At 43.8% G+C, this 17,588-nt stretch overlaps 13 non-coding genes across 13 annotated transcripts; 6 read left to right on the top strand and 7 right to left on the bottom strand.

Annotated features, from left to right (window-relative positions):
- Positions 1-469: 469 nt before the first annotated feature.
- On the bottom strand, positions 470-552 carry trnal-cag (transfer RNA leucine (anticodon CAG)). Its single transcript has one exon. It is a non-coding gene; the product is annotated as a tRNA-Leu (tRNA).
- A 1,575-nt stretch (positions 553-2,127) lies between these two features.
- Positions 2,128-2,199, top strand: trnad-guc (transfer RNA aspartic acid (anticodon GUC)). The gene has a single exon. It is a non-coding gene; the product is annotated as a tRNA-Asp (tRNA).
- Positions 2,200-3,022: 823 nt separating this feature from the next.
- trnal-cag (transfer RNA leucine (anticodon CAG)) lies at positions 3,023-3,105 on the bottom strand. Its single transcript has one exon. It is a non-coding gene; the product is annotated as a tRNA-Leu (tRNA).
- Positions 3,106-4,680: 1,575 nt separating this feature from the next.
- On the top strand, positions 4,681-4,752 carry trnad-guc (transfer RNA aspartic acid (anticodon GUC)). The gene has a single exon. It is a non-coding gene; the product is annotated as a tRNA-Asp (tRNA).
- An 823-nt stretch (positions 4,753-5,575) lies between these two features.
- On the bottom strand, positions 5,576-5,658 carry trnal-cag (transfer RNA leucine (anticodon CAG)). Its single transcript has one exon. It is a non-coding gene; the product is annotated as a tRNA-Leu (tRNA).
- A 1,575-nt stretch (positions 5,659-7,233) lies between these two features.
- On the top strand, positions 7,234-7,305 carry trnad-guc (transfer RNA aspartic acid (anticodon GUC)). Its single transcript has one exon. It is a non-coding gene; the product is annotated as a tRNA-Asp (tRNA).
- An 823-nt stretch (positions 7,306-8,128) lies between these two features.
- Positions 8,129-8,211, bottom strand: trnal-cag (transfer RNA leucine (anticodon CAG)). The gene has a single exon. It is a non-coding gene; the product is annotated as a tRNA-Leu (tRNA).
- A 1,576-nt stretch (positions 8,212-9,787) lies between these two features.
- trnad-guc (transfer RNA aspartic acid (anticodon GUC)) lies at positions 9,788-9,859 on the top strand. The gene has a single exon. It is a non-coding gene; the product is annotated as a tRNA-Asp (tRNA).
- An 823-nt stretch (positions 9,860-10,682) lies between these two features.
- On the bottom strand, positions 10,683-10,765 carry trnal-cag (transfer RNA leucine (anticodon CAG)). The gene has a single exon. It is a non-coding gene; the product is annotated as a tRNA-Leu (tRNA).
- A 2,456-nt stretch (positions 10,766-13,221) lies between these two features.
- trnal-cag (transfer RNA leucine (anticodon CAG)) lies at positions 13,222-13,304 on the bottom strand. Its single transcript has one exon. It is a non-coding gene; the product is annotated as a tRNA-Leu (tRNA).
- A 1,575-nt stretch (positions 13,305-14,879) lies between these two features.
- Positions 14,880-14,951, top strand: trnad-guc (transfer RNA aspartic acid (anticodon GUC)). The gene has a single exon. It is a non-coding gene; the product is annotated as a tRNA-Asp (tRNA).
- An 823-nt stretch (positions 14,952-15,774) lies between these two features.
- On the bottom strand, positions 15,775-15,857 carry trnal-cag (transfer RNA leucine (anticodon CAG)). Its single transcript has one exon. It is a non-coding gene; the product is annotated as a tRNA-Leu (tRNA).
- A 1,576-nt stretch (positions 15,858-17,433) lies between these two features.
- On the top strand, positions 17,434-17,505 carry trnad-guc (transfer RNA aspartic acid (anticodon GUC)). The gene has a single exon. It is a non-coding gene; the product is annotated as a tRNA-Asp (tRNA).
- Positions 17,506-17,588: the final 83 nt, after the last annotated feature.

Here is a 17,588-nt window from a genome sequence, read left to right as displayed (position 1 = left end):
TGTCCAAAGCCAACAAGGACTTCCCCCTAACCTCTCCTTCATACCACTCTTCCATAAAGCTCACTTCCAAGTACTTTGTCCAACAACAGAAATCCTGTGGTTTCATTCTTGTCTTGTCCAAAGCCAACAATGACTTTGCATACCAGGGACGATCTGTCGAGGTCTTTTGTCACGACCAGTGTTTTGTTTTCAGACGATTTTTCCACAAAAATGACTGAAAAACAGGAGGTTTTACGGTGGTGTTGAGTACATGCCAAAATGTTAATATGTAACAATAACTTGAGTTGTGGACAAAGGATTCTCATGCACAAAGCCCCTTCCCTGCGATTCAGAGCGGTCATAAGACTTCAGAGTAACATGACGGCACAAAGAATGTTGCTGTAAACTAGATGATATAGCGCTAGCCAAACAAGGAGTGAAGTTGGGTTGCCTTTGCCAGTGAAAACCATTCTCTTGGAGAAGGTTGCTTTGTCAGAAGTGGGATTTGAACCCACGCCTCCAGGGGAGACTGCGACCTGAACGCAGCGCCTTAGACCGCTCGGCCATCCTGACTGCAAAAAAAAAAATTGCACTTATTGTCGGCGGGCCCTGGGATCATTGGAGTGAATATGTGGGTCTACGTGGTGTTCATGGGTCTTGGCTGTTGTTTAAGTTGTTTAATAACCACAATAATGTCACGTGTACATAAAATCATTTGAAAAATTAAACAGGGGGAAAAAGAGAGCAAAGTGAGGAAAGGTGTGACAGATGAGGTCCCCCAGCAGTCTAAGCCTATAGCAGCTTGGGCAACATGGGATGTTTCAGGATTACCTGAGCCATCCCTAACTATAAGCTTTATCAAAAAGCATTTGGAAGCAAGAACTCTTCAGATGTAAAATGGCCGCAATAATCTTTAAACTAGACGATACAGTGCCAGTTTAGCAATACAACGTAGCATAGCCAAGCAAGGAGTGAACTTGGGTTGCCTTGCCAGTAAAAATCATTCTGTTGGAGAAGTTTGCAATGTCAGAAGTGGAATTTGAACCCCGCCTCCAAGGGAAACTGCAGTCTTAACGCAGCACTTTAAAGGCCAAGCGTCGTTGCCGTGATGGCTCGAGCGAGCGTTGTTGATGACTTCACACTGTCGTTCCGACCATATATTGTGGCTGGAGTCGATGCGCCAGTCGTTGCAGTCTTTTCAGTCACAGAGGTGTCGCTGCTACGGGAAGGTTACCGCTAACGACTCCACAACGAGGAAAATGGAGAAGAAAACAAGAGCAGGAAGAGTAGCACTGTCATCAATGATCAGCATTCTCACCTCTGCTTACATAATAGCTGATGAGCCTCCAGAATTTGAAATTTCAAGAGGCATGATGATGCCCATCTCACCTCCAAATTCCTAAGCATTCTCACCCATTACTTACATAATAGCTGATCAGCCTCCAGAAGTTGAAATTTCAATAGGCATGATGATGCCCATCTCACCTCCAAATTGCTGAGCATTCTCACCCATTACTTACATAATAGCTGAGACTGCAGAAGTTGAAATTTCAATAGGTGTGTTATCACCATTATAGTCTGATGTGGTACTTAGAATACTGTTTTGATATTCTCACCCATCTTAGGCCTAAATGTGAATAGCCCCCCTTCAAATAGCCTGATATGAATCCAGTTTGCTTCGGTCAAAAGCCCTGTCCTGTTGTCCTATGATACGGTACCGGGGGTTTGAAAAATCTGCATAAGTGTCCAAAGTAGAATCTATTTACAACTTATCAACACTGCAAAGGGAAAAAAAAAAGTCTAGCTTCTTCTGGAGCAAACATTCTACTTTTTATTGTTTTGATGATGCGGAGTGTCCTACATCTACCACAAGGCAGAATTTCTGGGTGTTGCCACCAAGATTCAAGATTCAAGCGTTTATTGTCATATATACAGTGCATGTTAGAAACACATTCCTGTACAATGAGATTCTTGTTGAGCCCTTTTCACCACTTGCATGCTGAAGATCATGCCTAGTTTCTTCTCAATTGCTTTGCGTGATTCAAAACATTCCTTTAAAAGGCACCTCAAATGGGACACAAAACTCTTATTTCGCTCATTGGCCACGGTAGTCTTTTCAAATGACGACTGTATCTGTCCCATCGAAATTCCTCGTTAGTATAATGGTCAGTATCTCCGCCTGTCACGCGGAAGATCGGGGTTCGATTCCCCGACGGGGAGAGCTAGGACTTTTATCACATGCCTCCCACCAAGTATAATCTAATTCACCCACCATCAGCCAAGTTCCCTCTTGCAAACAGTCACCTCCCTTACAAATCACTCAAGACCAGCAGCTCTTACACCAGCCTTCAATACATGCTGTCATCTCATATTCAACTATCTTACACTTGTTTGCTTTTATCAAAGCACTTTGGAAGGCATTTCACTTGGCACCACATGTATTGCCACCACGAGAAGCCTGGCCTGCAGGGACCTCTATCTTCCCCCTAACCTCTCCTTCATAAGACTCTTCCATAAAGCTCACTTCCAAGTACCTTGTCCAACAACAGAAGACCTGTTGTTTCATTCTTGTCTTGTCCAAAGCCAACAAGGACTTCCCCCTAACCTCTCCTTCATACCACTCTTCCATAAAGCTCACTTCCAAGTACTTTGTCCAACAACAGAAATCCTGTGGTTTCATTCTTGTCTTGTCCAAAGCCAACAATGACTTTGCATACCAGGGACGATCTGTCGAGGTCTTTTGTCACGACCAGTGTTTTGTTTTCAGACGATTTTTCCACAAAAATGACTGAAAAACAGGAGGTTTTACGGTGGTGTTGAGTACATGCCAAAATGTTAATATGTAACAATAACTTGAGTTGTGGACAAAGGATTCTCATGCACAAAGCCCCTTCCCTGCGATTCAGAGCGGTCATAAGACTTCAGAGTAACATGACGGCACAAAGAATGTTGCTGTAAACTAGATGATATAGCGCTAGCCAAGCAAGGTGTGAAGTTGGGTTGCCTTTGCCAGTGAAAACCATTCTCTTGGAGAAGGTTGCTTTGTCAGAAGTGGGATTTGAACCCACGCCTCCAGGGGAGACTGCGACCTGAACGCAGCGCCTTAGACCGCTCGGCCATCCTGACCGCAAAAAAAAGACTTGTACTTATTGTCGGCGGGCCCAGGGATCATTGAAGTGAATATGTGGGTCTACGTGGTGTTCATGGGTCTTGGCTGTTGTTTAAGTTGTTTAATAACCACAATAATGTCACGTGTACATAAAATCATTTGAAAAATTAAACAGGGGGAAAAAGAGAGCAAAGTGAGGAAAGGTGTGACAGATGAGGTCCCCCAGCAGTCTAAGCCTATAGCAGCTTGGGCAACATGGGATGTTTCAGGATTACCTGAGCCATCCCTAACTATAAGCTTTATCAAAAAGCATTTGGAAGCAAGAACTCTTCAGATGTAAAATGGCCGCAATAATCTTTAAACTAGACGATACAGTGCCAGTTTAGCAATACAACGTAGCATAGCCAAGCAAGGAGTGAACTTGGGTTGCCTTGCCAGTAAAAATCATTCTGTTGGAGAAGTTTGCAATGTCAGAAGTGGAATTTGAACCCCGCCTCCAAGGGAAACTGCAGTCTTAACGCAGCACTTTAAAGGCCAAGCGTCGTTGCCGTGATGGCTCGAGCGAGCGTTGTTGATGACTTCACGCTGTCGTTCCGACCATATATTGTGGCTGGAGTCGATGCGCCAGTCGTTGCAGTCTTTTCAGTCACAGAGGTGTCGCTGCTACGGGAAGGTTACCGCTAACGACTCCACAACGAGGAAAATGGAGAAGAAAACAAGAGCAGGAAGAGTAGCACTGTCATCAATGATCAGCATTCTCACCTCTGCTTACATAATAGCTGATGAGCCTCCAGAATTTGAAATTTCAAGAGGCATGATGATGCCCATCTCACCTCCAAATTCCTAAGCATTCTCACCCATTACTTACATAATAGCTGATCAGCCTCCAGAAGTTGAAATTTCAATAGGCATGATGATGCCCATCTCACCTCCAAATTGCTGAGCATTCTCACCCATTACTTACATAATAGCTGAGACTGCAGAAGTTGAAATTTCAATAGGTGTGTTATCACCATTATAGTCTGATGTGGTACTTAGAATACTGTTTTGATATTCTCACCCATCTTAGGCCTAAATGTGAATAGCCCCCCTTCAAATAGCCTGATATGAATCCAGTTTGCTTCGGTCAAAAGCCCTGTCCTGTTGTCCTATGATACGGTACCGGGGGTTTGAAAAATCTGCATAAGTGTCCAAAGTAGAATCTATTTACAACTTATCAACACTGCAAAGGGAAAAAAAAAAGTCTAGCTTCTTCTGGAGCAAACATTCTACTTTTTATTGTTTTGATGATGCGGAGTGTCCTACATCTACCACAAGGCAGAATTTCTGGGTGTTGCCACCAAGATTCAAGATTCAAGCGTTTATTGTCATATATACAGTGCATGTTAGAAACACATTCCTGTACAATGAGATTCTTGTTGAGCCCTTTTCACCACTTGCATGCTGAAGATCATGCCTAGTTTCTTCTCAATTGCTTTGCGTGATTCAAAACATTCCTTTAAAAGGCACCTCAAATGGGACACAAAACTCTTATTTCGCTCATTGGCTACGGTAGTCTTTTCAAATGACGACTGTATCTGTCCCATCGAAATTCCTCGTTAGTATAATGGTCAGTATCTCCGCCTGTCACGCGGAAGATCGGGGTTCGATTCCCCGACGGGGAGAGCTAGGACTTTTATCACATGCCTCCCACCAAGTATAATCTAATTCACCCACCATCAGCCAAGTTCCCTCTTGCAAACAGTCACCTCCCTTACAAATCACTCAAGACCAGCAGCTCTTACACCAGCCTTCAATACATGCTGTCATCTCATATTCAACTATCTTACACTTGTTTGCTTTTATCAAAGCACTTTGGAAGGCATTTCACTTGGCACCACATGTATTGCCACCACGAGAAGCCTGGCCTGCAGGGACCTCTATCTTCCCCCTAACCTCTCCTTCATAAGACTCTTCCATAAAGCTCACTTCCAAGTACCTTGTCCAACAACAGAAGACCTGTTGTTTCATTCTTGTCTTGTCCAAAGCCAACAAGGACTTCCCCCTAACCTCTCCTTCATACCACTCTTCCATAAAGCTCACTTCCAAGTACTTTGTCCAACAACAGAAATCCTGTGGTTTCATTCTTGTCTTGTCCAAAGCCAACAATGACTTTGCATACCAGGGACGATCTGTCGAGGTCTTTTGTCACGACCAGTGTTTTGTTTTCAGACGATTTTTCCACAAAAATGACTGAAAAACAGGAGGTTTTACGGTGGTGTTGAGTACATGCCAAAATGTTAATATGTAACAATAACTTGAGTTGTGGACAAAGGATTCTCATGCACAAAGCCCCTTCCCTGCGATTCAGAGCGGTCATAAGACTTCAGAGTAACATGACGGCACAAAGAATGTTGCTGTAAACTAGATGATATAGCGCTAGCCAAACAAGGAGTGAAGTTGGGTTGCCTTTGCCAGTGAAAACCATTCTCTTGGAGAAGGTTGCTTTGTCAGAAGTGGGATTTGAACCCACGCCTCCAGGGGAGACTGCGACCTGAACGCAGCGCCTTAGACCGCTCGGCCATCCTGACTGCAAAAAAAAAAATTGCACTTATTGTCGGCGGGCCCTGGGATCATTGGAGTGAATATGTGGGTCTACGTGGTGTTCATGGGTCTTGGCTGTTGTTTAAGTTGTTTAATAACCACAATAATGTCACGTGTACATAAAATCATTTGAAAAATTAAACAGGGGGAAAAAGAGAGCAAAGTGAGGAAAGGTGTGACAGATGAGGTCCCCCAGCAGTCTAAGCCTATAGCAGCTTGGGCAACATGGGATGTTTCAGGATTACCTGAGCCATCCCTAACTATAAGCTTTATCAAAAAGCATTTGGAAGCAAGAACTCTTCAGATGTAAAATGGCCGCAATAATCTTTAAACTAGACGATACAGTGCCAGTTTAGCAATACAACGTAGCATAGCCAAGCAAGGAGTGAACTTGGGTTGCCTTGCCAGTAAAAATCATTCTGTTGGAGAAGTTTGCAATGTCAGAAGTGGAATTTGAACCCCGCCTCCAAGGGAAACTGCAGTCTTAACGCAGCACTTTAAAGGCCAAGCGTCGTTGCCGTGATGGCTCGAGCGAGCGTTGTTGATGACTTCACGCTGTCGTTCCGACCATATATTGTGGCTGGAGTCGATGCGCCAGTCGTTGCAGTCTTTTCAGTCACAGAGGTGTCGCTGCTACGGGAAGGTTACCGCTAACGACTCCACAACGAGGAAAATGGAGAAGAAAACAAGAGCAGGAAGAGTAGCACTGTCATCAATGATCAGCATTCTCACCTCTGCTTACATAATAGCTGATGAGCCTCCAGAATTTGAAATTTCAAGAGGCATGATGATGCCCATCTCACCTCCAAATTCCTAAGCATTCTCACCCATTACTTACATAATAGCTGATCAGCCTCCAGAAGTTGAAATTTCAATAGGCATGATGATGCCCATCTCACCTCCAAATTGCTGAGCATTCTCACCCATTACTTACATAATAGCTGAGACTGCAGAAGTTGAAATTTCAATAGGTGTGTTATCACCATTATAGTCTGATGTGGTACTTAGAATACTGTTTTGATATTCTCACCCATCTTAGGCCTAAATGTGAATAGCCCCCCTTCAAATAGCCTGATATGAATCCAGTTTGCTTCGGTCAAAAGCCCTGTCCTGTTGTCCTATGATACGGTACCGGGGGTTTGAAAAATCTGCATAAGTGTCCAAAGTAGAATCTATTTACAACTTATCAACACTGCAAAGGGAAAAAAAAAAGTCTAGCTTCTTCTGGAGCAAACATTCTACTTTTTATTGTTTTGATGATGCGGAGTGTCCTACATCTACCACAAGGCAGAATTTCTGGGTGTTGCCACCAAGATTCAAGATTCAAGCGTTTATTGTCATATATACAGTGCATGTTAGAAACACATTCCTGTACAATGAGATTCTTGTTGAGCCCTTTTCACCACTTGCCTGCTGAAGATCATGCCTAGTTTCTTCTCAATTGCTTTGCGTGATTCAAAACATTCCTTTAAAAGGCACCTCAAATGGGACACAAAACTCTTATTTCGCTCATTGGCTACGGTAGTCTTTTCAAATGACGACTGTATCTGTCCCATCGAAATTCCTCGTTAGTATAATGGTCAGTATCTCCGCCTGTCACGCGGAAGATCGGGGTTCGATTCCCCGACGGGGAGAGCTAGGACTTTTATCACATGCCTCCCACCAAGTATAATCTAATTCACCCACCATCAGCCAAGTTCCCTCTTGCAAACAGTCACCTCCCTTACAAATCACTCAAGACCAGCAGCTCTTACACCAGCCTTCAATACATGCTGTCATCTCATATTCAACTATCTTACACTTGTTTGCTTTTATCAAAGCACTTTGGAAGGCATTTCACTTGGCACCACATGTATTGCCACCACGAGAAGCCTGGCCTGCAGGGACCTCTATCTTCCCCCTAACCTCTCCTTCATAAGACTCTTCCATAAAGCTCACTTCCAAGTACCTTGTCCAACAACAGAAGACCTGTTGTTTCATTCTTGTCTTGTCCAAAGCCAACAAGGACTTCCCCCTAACCTCTCCTTCATACCACTCTTCCATAAAGCTCACTTCCAAGTACTTTGTCCAACAACAGAAATCCTGTGGTTTCATTCTTGTCTTGTCCAAAGCCAACAATGACTTTGCATACCAGGGACGATCTGTCGAGGTCTTTTGTCACGACCAGTGTTTTGTTTTCAGACGATTTTTCCACAAAAATGACTGAAAAACAGGAGGTTTTACGGTGGTGTTGAGTACATGCCAAAATGTTAATATGTAACAATAACTTGAGTTGTGGACAAAGGATTCTCATGCACAAAGCCCCTTCCCTGCGATTCAGAGCGGTCATAAGACTTCAGAGTAACATGACGGCACAAAGAATGTTGCTGTAAACTAGATGATATAGCGCTAGCCAAGCAAGGTGTGAAGTTGGGTTGCCTTTGCCAGTGAAAACCATTCTCTTGGAGAAGGTTGCTTTGTCAGAAGTGGGATTTGAACCCACGCCTCCAGGGGAGACTGCGACCTGAACGCAGCGCCTTAGACCGCTCGGCCATCCTGACCGCAAAAAAAAGACTTGCACTTATTGTCGGCGGGCCCAGGGATCATTGGAGTGAATATGTGGGTCTACGTGGTGTTCATGGGTCTTGGCTGTTGTTTAAGTTGTTTAATAACCACAATAATGTCACGTGTACATAAAATCATTTGAAAAATTAAACAGGGGGAAAAAGAGAGCAAAGTGAGGAAAGGTGTGACAGATGAGGTCCCCCAGCAGTCTAAGCCTATAGCAGCTTGGGCAACATGGGATGTTTCAGGATTACCTGAGCCATCCCTAACTATAAGCTTTATCAAAAAGCATTTGGAAGCAAGAACTCTTCAGATGTAAAATGGCCGCAATAATCTTTAAACTAGACGATACAGTGCCAGTTTAGCAATACAACGTAGCATAGCCAAGCAAGGAGTGAACTTGGGTTGCCTTGCCAGTAAAAATCATTCTGTTGGAGAAGTTTGCAATGTCAGAAGTGGAATTTGAACCCCGCCTCCAAGGGAAACTGCAGTCTTAACGCAGCACTTTAAAGGCCAAGCGTCGTTGCCGTGATTGGCTCGAGCGAGCGTTGTTGATGACTTCACGCTGTCGTTCCGACCATATATTGTGGCTGGAGTCGATGCGCCAGTCGTTGCAGTCTTTTCAGTCACAGAGGTGTCGCTGCTACGGGAAGGTTACCGCTAACGACTCCACAACGAGGAAAATGGAGAAGAAAATAAGAGCAGGAAGAGTAGCACTGTCATCAATGATCAGCATTCTCACCTCTGCTTACATAATAGCTGATGAGCCTCCAGAATTTGAAATTTCAAGAGGCATGATGATGCCCATCTCACCTCCAAATTCCTAAGCATTCTCACCCATTACTTACATAATAGCTGATCAGCCTCCAGAAGTTGAAATTTCAATAGGCATGATGATGCCCATCTCACCTCCAAATTGCTGAGCATTCTCACCCATTACTTACATAATAGCTGAGACTGCAGAAGTTGAAATTTCAATAGGTGTGTTATCACCATTATAGTCTGATGTGGTACTTAGAATACTGTTTTGATATTCTCACCCATCTTAGGCCTAAATGTGAATAGCCCCCCTTCAAATAGCCTGATATGAATCCAGTTTGCTTCGGTCAAAAGCCCTGTCCTGTTGTCCTATGATACGGTACCGGGGGTTTGAAAAATCTGCATAAGTGTCCAAAGTAGAATCTATTTACAACTTATCAACACTGCAAAGGGAAAAAAAAAAGTCTAGCTTCTTCTGGAGCAAACATTCTACTTTTTATTGTTTTGATGATGCGGAGTGTCCTACATCTACCACAAGGCAGAATTTCTGGGTGTTGCCACCAAGATTCAAGATTCAAGCGTTTATTGTCATATATACAGTGCATGTTAGAAACACATTCCTGTACAATGAGATTCTTGATGAGCCCTTTTCACCACTTGCCTGCTGAAGATCATGCCTAGTTTCTTCTCAATTGCTTTGCGTGATTCAAAACATTCCTTTAAAAGGCACCTCAAATGGGACACAAAACTCTTATTTCGCTCATTGGCTACGGTAGTCTTTTCAAATGACGACTGTATCTGTCCCATCGAAATTCCTCGTTAGTATAATGGTCAGTATCTCCGCCTGTCACGCGGAAGATCGGGGTTCGATTCCCCGACGGGGAGAGCTAGGACTTTTATCACATGCCTCCCACCAAGTATAATCTAATTCACCCACCATCAGCCAAGTTCCCTCTTGCAAACAGTCACCTCCCTTACAAATCACTCAAGACCAGCAGCTCTTACACCAGCCTTCAATACATGCTGTCATCTCATATTCAACTATCTTACACTTGTTTGCTTTTATCAAAGCACTTTGGAAGGCATTTCACTTGGCACCACATGTATTGCCACCACGAGAAGCCTGGCCTGCAGGGACCTCTATCTTCCCCCTAACCTCTCCTTCATAAGACTCTTCCATAAAGCTCACTTCCAAGTACCTTGTCCAACAACAGAAGACCTGTTGTTTCATTCTTGTCTTGTCCAAAGCCAACAAGGACTTCCCCCTAACCTCTCCTTCATACCACTCTTCCATAAAGCTCACTTCCAAGTACTTTGTCCAACAACAGAAATCCTGTGGTTTCATTCTTGTCTTGTCCAAAGCCAACAATGACTTTGCATACCAGGGACGATCTGTCGAGGTCTTTTGTCACGACCAGTGTTTTGTTTTCAGACGATTTTTCCACAAAAATGACTGAAAAACAGGAGGTTTTACGGTGGTGTTGAGTACATGCCAAAATGTTAATATGTAACAATAACTTGAGTTGTGGACAAAGGATTCTCATGCACAAAGCCCCTTCCCTGCGATTCAGAGCGGTCATAAGACTTCAGAGTAACATGACGGCACAAAGAATGTTGCTGTAAACTAGATGATATAGCGCTAGCCAAGCAAGGTGTGAAGTTGGGTTGCCTTTGCCAGTGAAAACCATTCTCTTGGAGAAGGTTGCTTTGTCAGAAGTGGGATTTGAACCCACGCCTCCAGGGGAGACTGCGACCTGAACGCAGCGCCTTAGACCGCTCGGCCATCCTGACCGCAAAAAAAAAAATTGCACTTATTGTCGGCGGGCCCAGGGATCATTGGAGTGAATATGTGGGTCTACGTGGTGTTCATGGGTCTTGGCTGTTGTTTAAGTTGTTTAATAACCACAATAATGTCACGTGTACATAAAATCATTTGAAAAATTAAACAGGGGGCAAGAGAGCAAAGTGAGGAAAGGTGTGACAGATGAGGTCCCCCAGCAGTCTAAGCCTATAGCAGCTTGGGCAACATGGGATGTTTCAGGATTACCTGAGCCATCCCTAACTATAAGCTTTATCAAAAAGCATTTGGAAGCAAGAACTCTTCAGATGTAAAATGGCCGCAATAATCTTTAAACTAGACGATACAGTGCCAGTTTAGCAATACAACGTAGCATAGCCAAGCAAGGAGTGAACTTGGGTTGCCTTGCCAGTAAAAATCATTCTGTTGGAGAAGTTTGCAATGTCAGAAGTGGAATTTGAACCCCGCCTCCAAGGGAAACTGCAGTCTTAACGCAGCACTTTAAAGGCCAAGCGTCGTTGCCGTGATGGCTCGAGCGAGCGTTGTTGATGACTTCACGCTGTCGTTCCGACCATATATTGTGGCTGGAGTCGATGCGCCAGTCGTTGCAGTCTTTTCAGTCACAGAGGTGTCGCTGCTACGGGAAGGTTACCGCTAACGACTCCACAACGAGGAAAATGGAGAAGAAAACAAGAGCAGGAAGAGTAGCACTGTCATCAATGATCAGCATTCTCACCTCTGCTTACATAATAGCTGATGAGCCTCCAGAATTTGAAATTTCAAGAGGCATGATGATGCCCATCTCACCTCCAAATTCCTAAGCATTCTCACCCATTACTTACATAATAGCTGATCAGCCTCCAGAAGTTGAAATTTCAATAGGCATGATGATGCCCATCTCACCTCCAAATTGCTGAGCATTCTCACCCATTACTTACATAATAGCTGAGACTGCAGAAGTTGAAATTTCAATAGGTGTGTTATCACCATTATAGTCTGATGTGGTACTTAGAATACTGTTTTGATATTCTCACCCATCTTAGGCCTAAATGTGAATAGCCCCCCTTCAAATAGCCTGATATGAATCCAGTTTGCTTCGGTCAAAAGCCCTGTCCTGTTGTCCTATGATACGGTACCGGGGGTTTGAAAAATCTGCATAAGTGTCCAAAGTAGAATCTATTTACAACTTATCAACACTGCAAAGGGAAAAAAAAAGTCTAGCTTCTTCTGGAGCAAACATTCTACTTTTTATTGTTTTGATGATGCGGAGTGTCCTACATCTACCACAAGGCAGAATTTCTGGGTGTTGCCACCAAGATTCAAGATTCAAGCGTTTATTGTCATATATACAGTGCATGTTAGAAACACATTCCTGTACAATGAGATTCTTGTTGAGCCCTTTTCACCACTTGCATGCTGAAGATCATGCCTAGTTTCTTCTCAATTGCTTTGCGTGATTCAAAACATTCCTTTAAAAGGCACCTCAAATGGGACACAAAACTCTTATTTCGCTGATTGGCTACGGTAGTCTTTTCAAATGACGACTGTATCTGTCCCATCGAAATTCCTCGTTAGTATAATGGTCAGTATCTCCGCCTGTCACGCGGAAGATCGGGGTTCGGGGAGAGCTAGGGCTTTTATCACATGCCTCCCACCAAGTATAATCTAATTCACCCACCATCAGCCAAGTTCCCTCTTGCAAACAGTCACCTCCCTTACAAATCACTCAAGACCAGCAGCTCTTACACCAGCCTTCAATACATGCTGTCATCTCATATTCAACTATCTTACACTTGTTTGCTTTTATCAAAGCACTTTGGAAGGCATTTCACTTGGCACCACATGTATTGCCACCACGAGAAGCCTGGCCTGCAGGGACCTCTATCTTCCCCCTAACCTCTCCTTCATAAGACTCTTCCATAAAGCTCACTTCCAAGTACCTTGTCCAACAACAGAAGACCTGTTGTTTCATTCTTGTCTTGTCCAAAGCCAACAAGGACTTCCCCCTAACCTCTCCTTCATACCACTCTTCCATAAAGCTCACTTCCAAGTACTTTGTCCAACAACAGAAATCCTGTGGTTTCATTCTTGTCTTGTCCAAAGCCAACAATGACTTTGCATACCAGGGACGATCTGTCGAGGTCTTTTGTCACGACCAGTGTTTTGTTTTCAGACGATTTTTCCACAAAAATGACTGAAAAACAGGAGGTTTTACGGTGGTGTTGAGTACATGCCAAAATGTTAATATGTAACAATAACTTGAGTTGTGGACAAAGGATTCTCATGCACAAAGCCCCTTCCCTGCGATTCAGAGCGGTCATAAGACTTCAGAGTAACATGACGGCACAAAGAATGTTGCTGTAAACTAGATGATATAGCGCTAGCCAAGCAAGGAGTGAAGTTGGGTTGCCTTTGCCAGTGAAAACCATTCTCTTGGAGAAGGTTGCTTTGTCAGAAGTGGGATTTGAACCCACGCCTCCAGGGGAGACTGCGACCTGAACGCAGCGCCTTAGACCGCTCGGCCATCCTGACCGCAAAAAAAAGACTAGCACTTATTGTCGGCGGGCCCAGGGATCATTGGAGTGAATATGTGGGTCTACGTGGTGTTCATGGGTCTTGGCTGTTGTTTAAGTTGTTTAATAACCACAATAATGTCACGTGTACATAAAATCATTTGAAAAATTAAACAGGGGGAAAAAGAGAGCAAAGTGAGGAAAGGTGTGACAGATGAGGTCCCCCAGCAGTCTAAGCCTATAGCAGCTTGGGCAACATGGGATGTTTCAGGATTACCTGAGCCATCCCTAACTATAAGCTTTATCAAAAAGCATTTGGAAGCAAGAACTCTTCAGATGTAAAATGGCCGCAATAATCTTTAAACTAGACGATACAGTGCCAGTTTAGCAATACAACGTAGCATAGCCAAGCAAGGAGTGAACTTGGGTTGCCTTGCCAGTAAAAATCATTCTGTTGGAGAAGTTTGCAATGTCAGAAGTGGAATTTGAACCCCGCCTCCAAGGGAAACTGCAGTCTTAACGCAGCACTTTAAAGGCCAAGCGTCGTTGCCGTGATGGCTCGAGCCAGCGTTGTTGATGACTTCACGCTGTCGTTCCGACCATATATTGTGGCTGGAGTCGATGCGCCAGTCGTTGCAGTCTTTTCAGTCACAGAGGTGTCGCTGCTACGGGAAGGTTACCGCTAACGACTCCACAACGAGGAAAATGGAGAAGAAAACAAGAGCAGGAAGAGTAGCACTGTCATCAATGATCAGCATTCTCACCTCTGCTTACATAATAGCTGATGAGCCTCCAGAATTTGAAATTTCAAGAGGCATGATGATGCCCATCTCACCTCCAAATTCCTAAGCATTCTCACCCATTACTTACATAATAGCTGATCAGCCTCCAGAAGTTGAAATTTCAATAGGCATGATGATGCCCATCTCACCTCCAAATTGCTGAGCATTCTCACCCATTACTTACATAATAGCTGAGACTGCAGAAGTTGAAATTTCAATAGGTGTGTTATCACCATTATAGTCTGATGTGGTACTTAGAATACTGTTTTGATATTCTCACCCATCTTAGGCCTAAATGTGAATAGCCCCCCTTCAAATAGCCTGATATGAATCCAGTTTGCTTCGGTCAAAAGCCCTGTCCTGTTGTCCTATGATACGGTACCGGGGGTTTGAAAAATCTGCATAAGTGTCCAAAGTAGAATCTATTTACAACTTATCAACACTGCAAAGGGAAAAAAAAAAGTCTAGCTTCTTCTGGAGCAAACATTCTACTTTTTATTGTTTTGATGATGCGGAGTGTCCTACATCTACCACAAGGCAGAATTTCTGGGTGTTGCCACCAAGATTCAAGATTCAAGCGTTTATTGTCATATATACAGTGCATGTTAGAAACACATTCCTGTACAATGAGATTCTTGTTGAGCCCTTTTCACCACTTGCCTGCTGAAGATCATGCCTAGTTTCTTCTCAATTGCTTTGCGTGATTCAAAACATTCCTTTAAAAGGCACCTCAAATGGGACACAAAACTCTTATTTCGCTCATTGGCTACGGTAGTCTTTTCAAATGACGACTGTATCTGATCCATCGAAATTCCTCGTTAGTATAATGGTCAGTATCTCCGCCTGTCACGCGGAAGATCGGGGTTCGATTCCCCGACGGGGAGAGCTAGGACTTTTATCACATGCCTCCCACCAAGTATAATCTAATTCACCCACCATCAGCCAAGTTCCCTCTTGCAAACAGTCACCTCCCTTACAAATCACTCAAGACCAGCAGCTCTTACACCAGCCTTCAATACATGCTGTCATCTCATATTCAACTATCTTACACTTGTTTGCTTTTATCAAAGCACTTTGGAAGGCATTTCACTTGGCACCACATGTATTGCCACCACGAGAAGCCTGGCCTGCAGGGACCTCTATCTTCCCCCTAACCTCTCCTTCATAAGACTCTTCCATAAAGCTCACTTCCAAGTACCTTGTCCAACAACAGAAGACCTGTTGTTTCATTCTTGTCTTGTCCAAAGCCAACAAGGACTTCCCCCTAACCTCTCCTTCATACCACTCTTCCATAAAGCTCACTTCCAAGTACTTTGTCCAACAACAGAAATCCTGTGGTTTCATTCTTGTCTTGTCCAAAGCCAACAATGACTTTGCATACCAGGGACGATCTGTCGAGGTCTTTTGTCACGACCAGTGTTTTGTTTTCAGACGATTTTTCCACAAAAATGACTGAAAAACAGGAGGTTTTACGGTGGTGTTGAGTACATGCCAAAATGTTAATATGTAACAATAACTTGAGTTGTGGACAAAGGATTCTCATGCACAAAGCCCCTTCCCTGCGATTCAGAGCGGTCATAAGACTTCAGAGTAACATGACGGCACAAAGAATGTTGCTGTAAACTAGATGATATAGCGCTAGCCAAGCAAGGAGTGAAGTTGGGTTGCCTTTGCCAGTGAAAACCATTCTCTTGGAGAAGGTTGCTTTGTCAGAAGTGGGATTTGAACCCACGCCTCCAGGGGAGACTGCGACCTGAACGCAGCGCCTTAGACCGCTCGGCCATCCTGACCGCAAAAAAAAGACTTGCACTTATTGTCGGCGGGCCCAGGGATCATTGGAGTGAATATGTGGGTCTACGTGGTGTTCATGGGTCTTGGCTGTTGTTTAAGTTGTTTAATAACCACAATAATGTCACGTGTACATAAAATCATTTGAAAAATCAAACAGGGGGAAAAAGAGAGCAAAGTGAGGAAAGGTGTGACAGATGAGGTCCCCCAGCAGTCTAAGCCTATAGCAGCTTGGGCAACATGGGATGTTTCAGGATTACCTGAGCCATCCCTAACTATAAGCTTGATCAAAAAGCATTTGGAAGCAAGAACTCTTCAGATGTAAAATGGCCGCAATAATCTTTAAACTAGACGATACAGTGCCAGTTTAGCAATACAACGTAGCATAGCCAAGCAAGGAGTGAACTTGGGTTGCCTTGCCAGTAAAAATCATTCTGTTGGAGAAGTTTGCAATGTCAGAAGTGGAATTTGAACCCCGCCTCCAAGGGAAACTGCAGTCTTAACGCAGCACTTTAAAGGCCAAGCGTCGTTGCCGTGATTGGCTCGAGCGAGCGTTGTTGATGACTTCACGCTGTCGTTCCGACCATATATTGTGGCTGGAGTCGATGCGCCAGTCGTTGCAGTCTTTTCAGTCACAGAGGTGTCGCTGCTACGGGAAGGTTACCGCTAACGACTCCACAACGAGGAAAATGGAGAAGAAAACAAGAGCAGGAAGAGTAGCACTGTCATCAATGATCAGCATTCTCACCTCTGCTTACATAATAGCTGATGAGCCTCCAGAATTTGAAATTTCAAGAGGCATGATGATGCCCATCTCACCTCCAAATTCCTAAGCATTCTCACCCATTACTTACATAATAGCTGATCAGCCTCCAGAAGTTGAAATTTCAATAGGCATGATGATGCCCATCTCACCTCCAAATTGCTGAGCATTCTCACCCATTACTTACATAATAGCTGAGACTGCAGAAGTTGAAATTTCAATAGGTGTGTTATCACCATTATAGTCTGATGTGGTACTTAGAATACTGTTTTGATATTCTCACCCATCTTAGGCCTAAATGTGAATAGCCCCCCTTCAAATAGCCTGATATGAATCCAGTTTGCTTCAGTCAAAAGCCCTGTCCTGTTGTCCTATGATACGGTACCGGGGGTTTGAAAAATCTGCATAAGTGTCCAAAGTAGAATCTATTTACAACTTATCAACACTGCAAAGGGAAAAAAAAAAGTCTAGCTTCTTCTGGAGCAAACATTCTACTTTTTATTGTTTTGATGATGCGGAGTGTCCTACATCTACCACAAGGCAGAATTTCTGGGTGTTGCCACCAAGATTCAAGATTCAAGCGTTTATTGTCATATATACAGTGCATGTTAGAAACACATTCCTGTACAATGAGATTCTTGTTGAGCCCTTTTCACCACTTGCCTGCTGAAGATCATGCCTAGTTTCTTCTCAATTGCTTTGCGTGATTCAAAACATTCCTTTAAAAGGCACCTCAAATGGGACACAAAACTCTTATTTCGCTCATTGGCTACGGTAGTCTTTTCAAATGACGACTGTATCTGTCCCATCGAAATTCCTCGTTAGTATAATGGTCAGTATCTCCGCCTGTCACGCGGAAGATCGGGGTTCGATTCCCCGACGGGGAGAGCTAGGACTTTTATCACATGCCTCCAACAAGTATAATCTAATTCACCCACCATCAGCCAAGTTCCCTCTTGCAAACAGTCAC

Source organism: Leuresthes tenuis, unplaced genomic scaffold (genome assembly GCF_036924035.1).
Source record: "Leuresthes tenuis unplaced genomic scaffold, fLeuTen1.0.hap1 SCAF_13, whole genome shotgun sequence".
NCBI classification, from domain to species: Eukaryota; Metazoa; Chordata; class Actinopteri; order Atheriniformes; family Atherinopsidae; genus Leuresthes; species Leuresthes tenuis.
The sequence above is the reverse complement of the archived record's forward strand: the minus strand, read 5'-3'. Positions and strand labels throughout refer to the sequence as shown.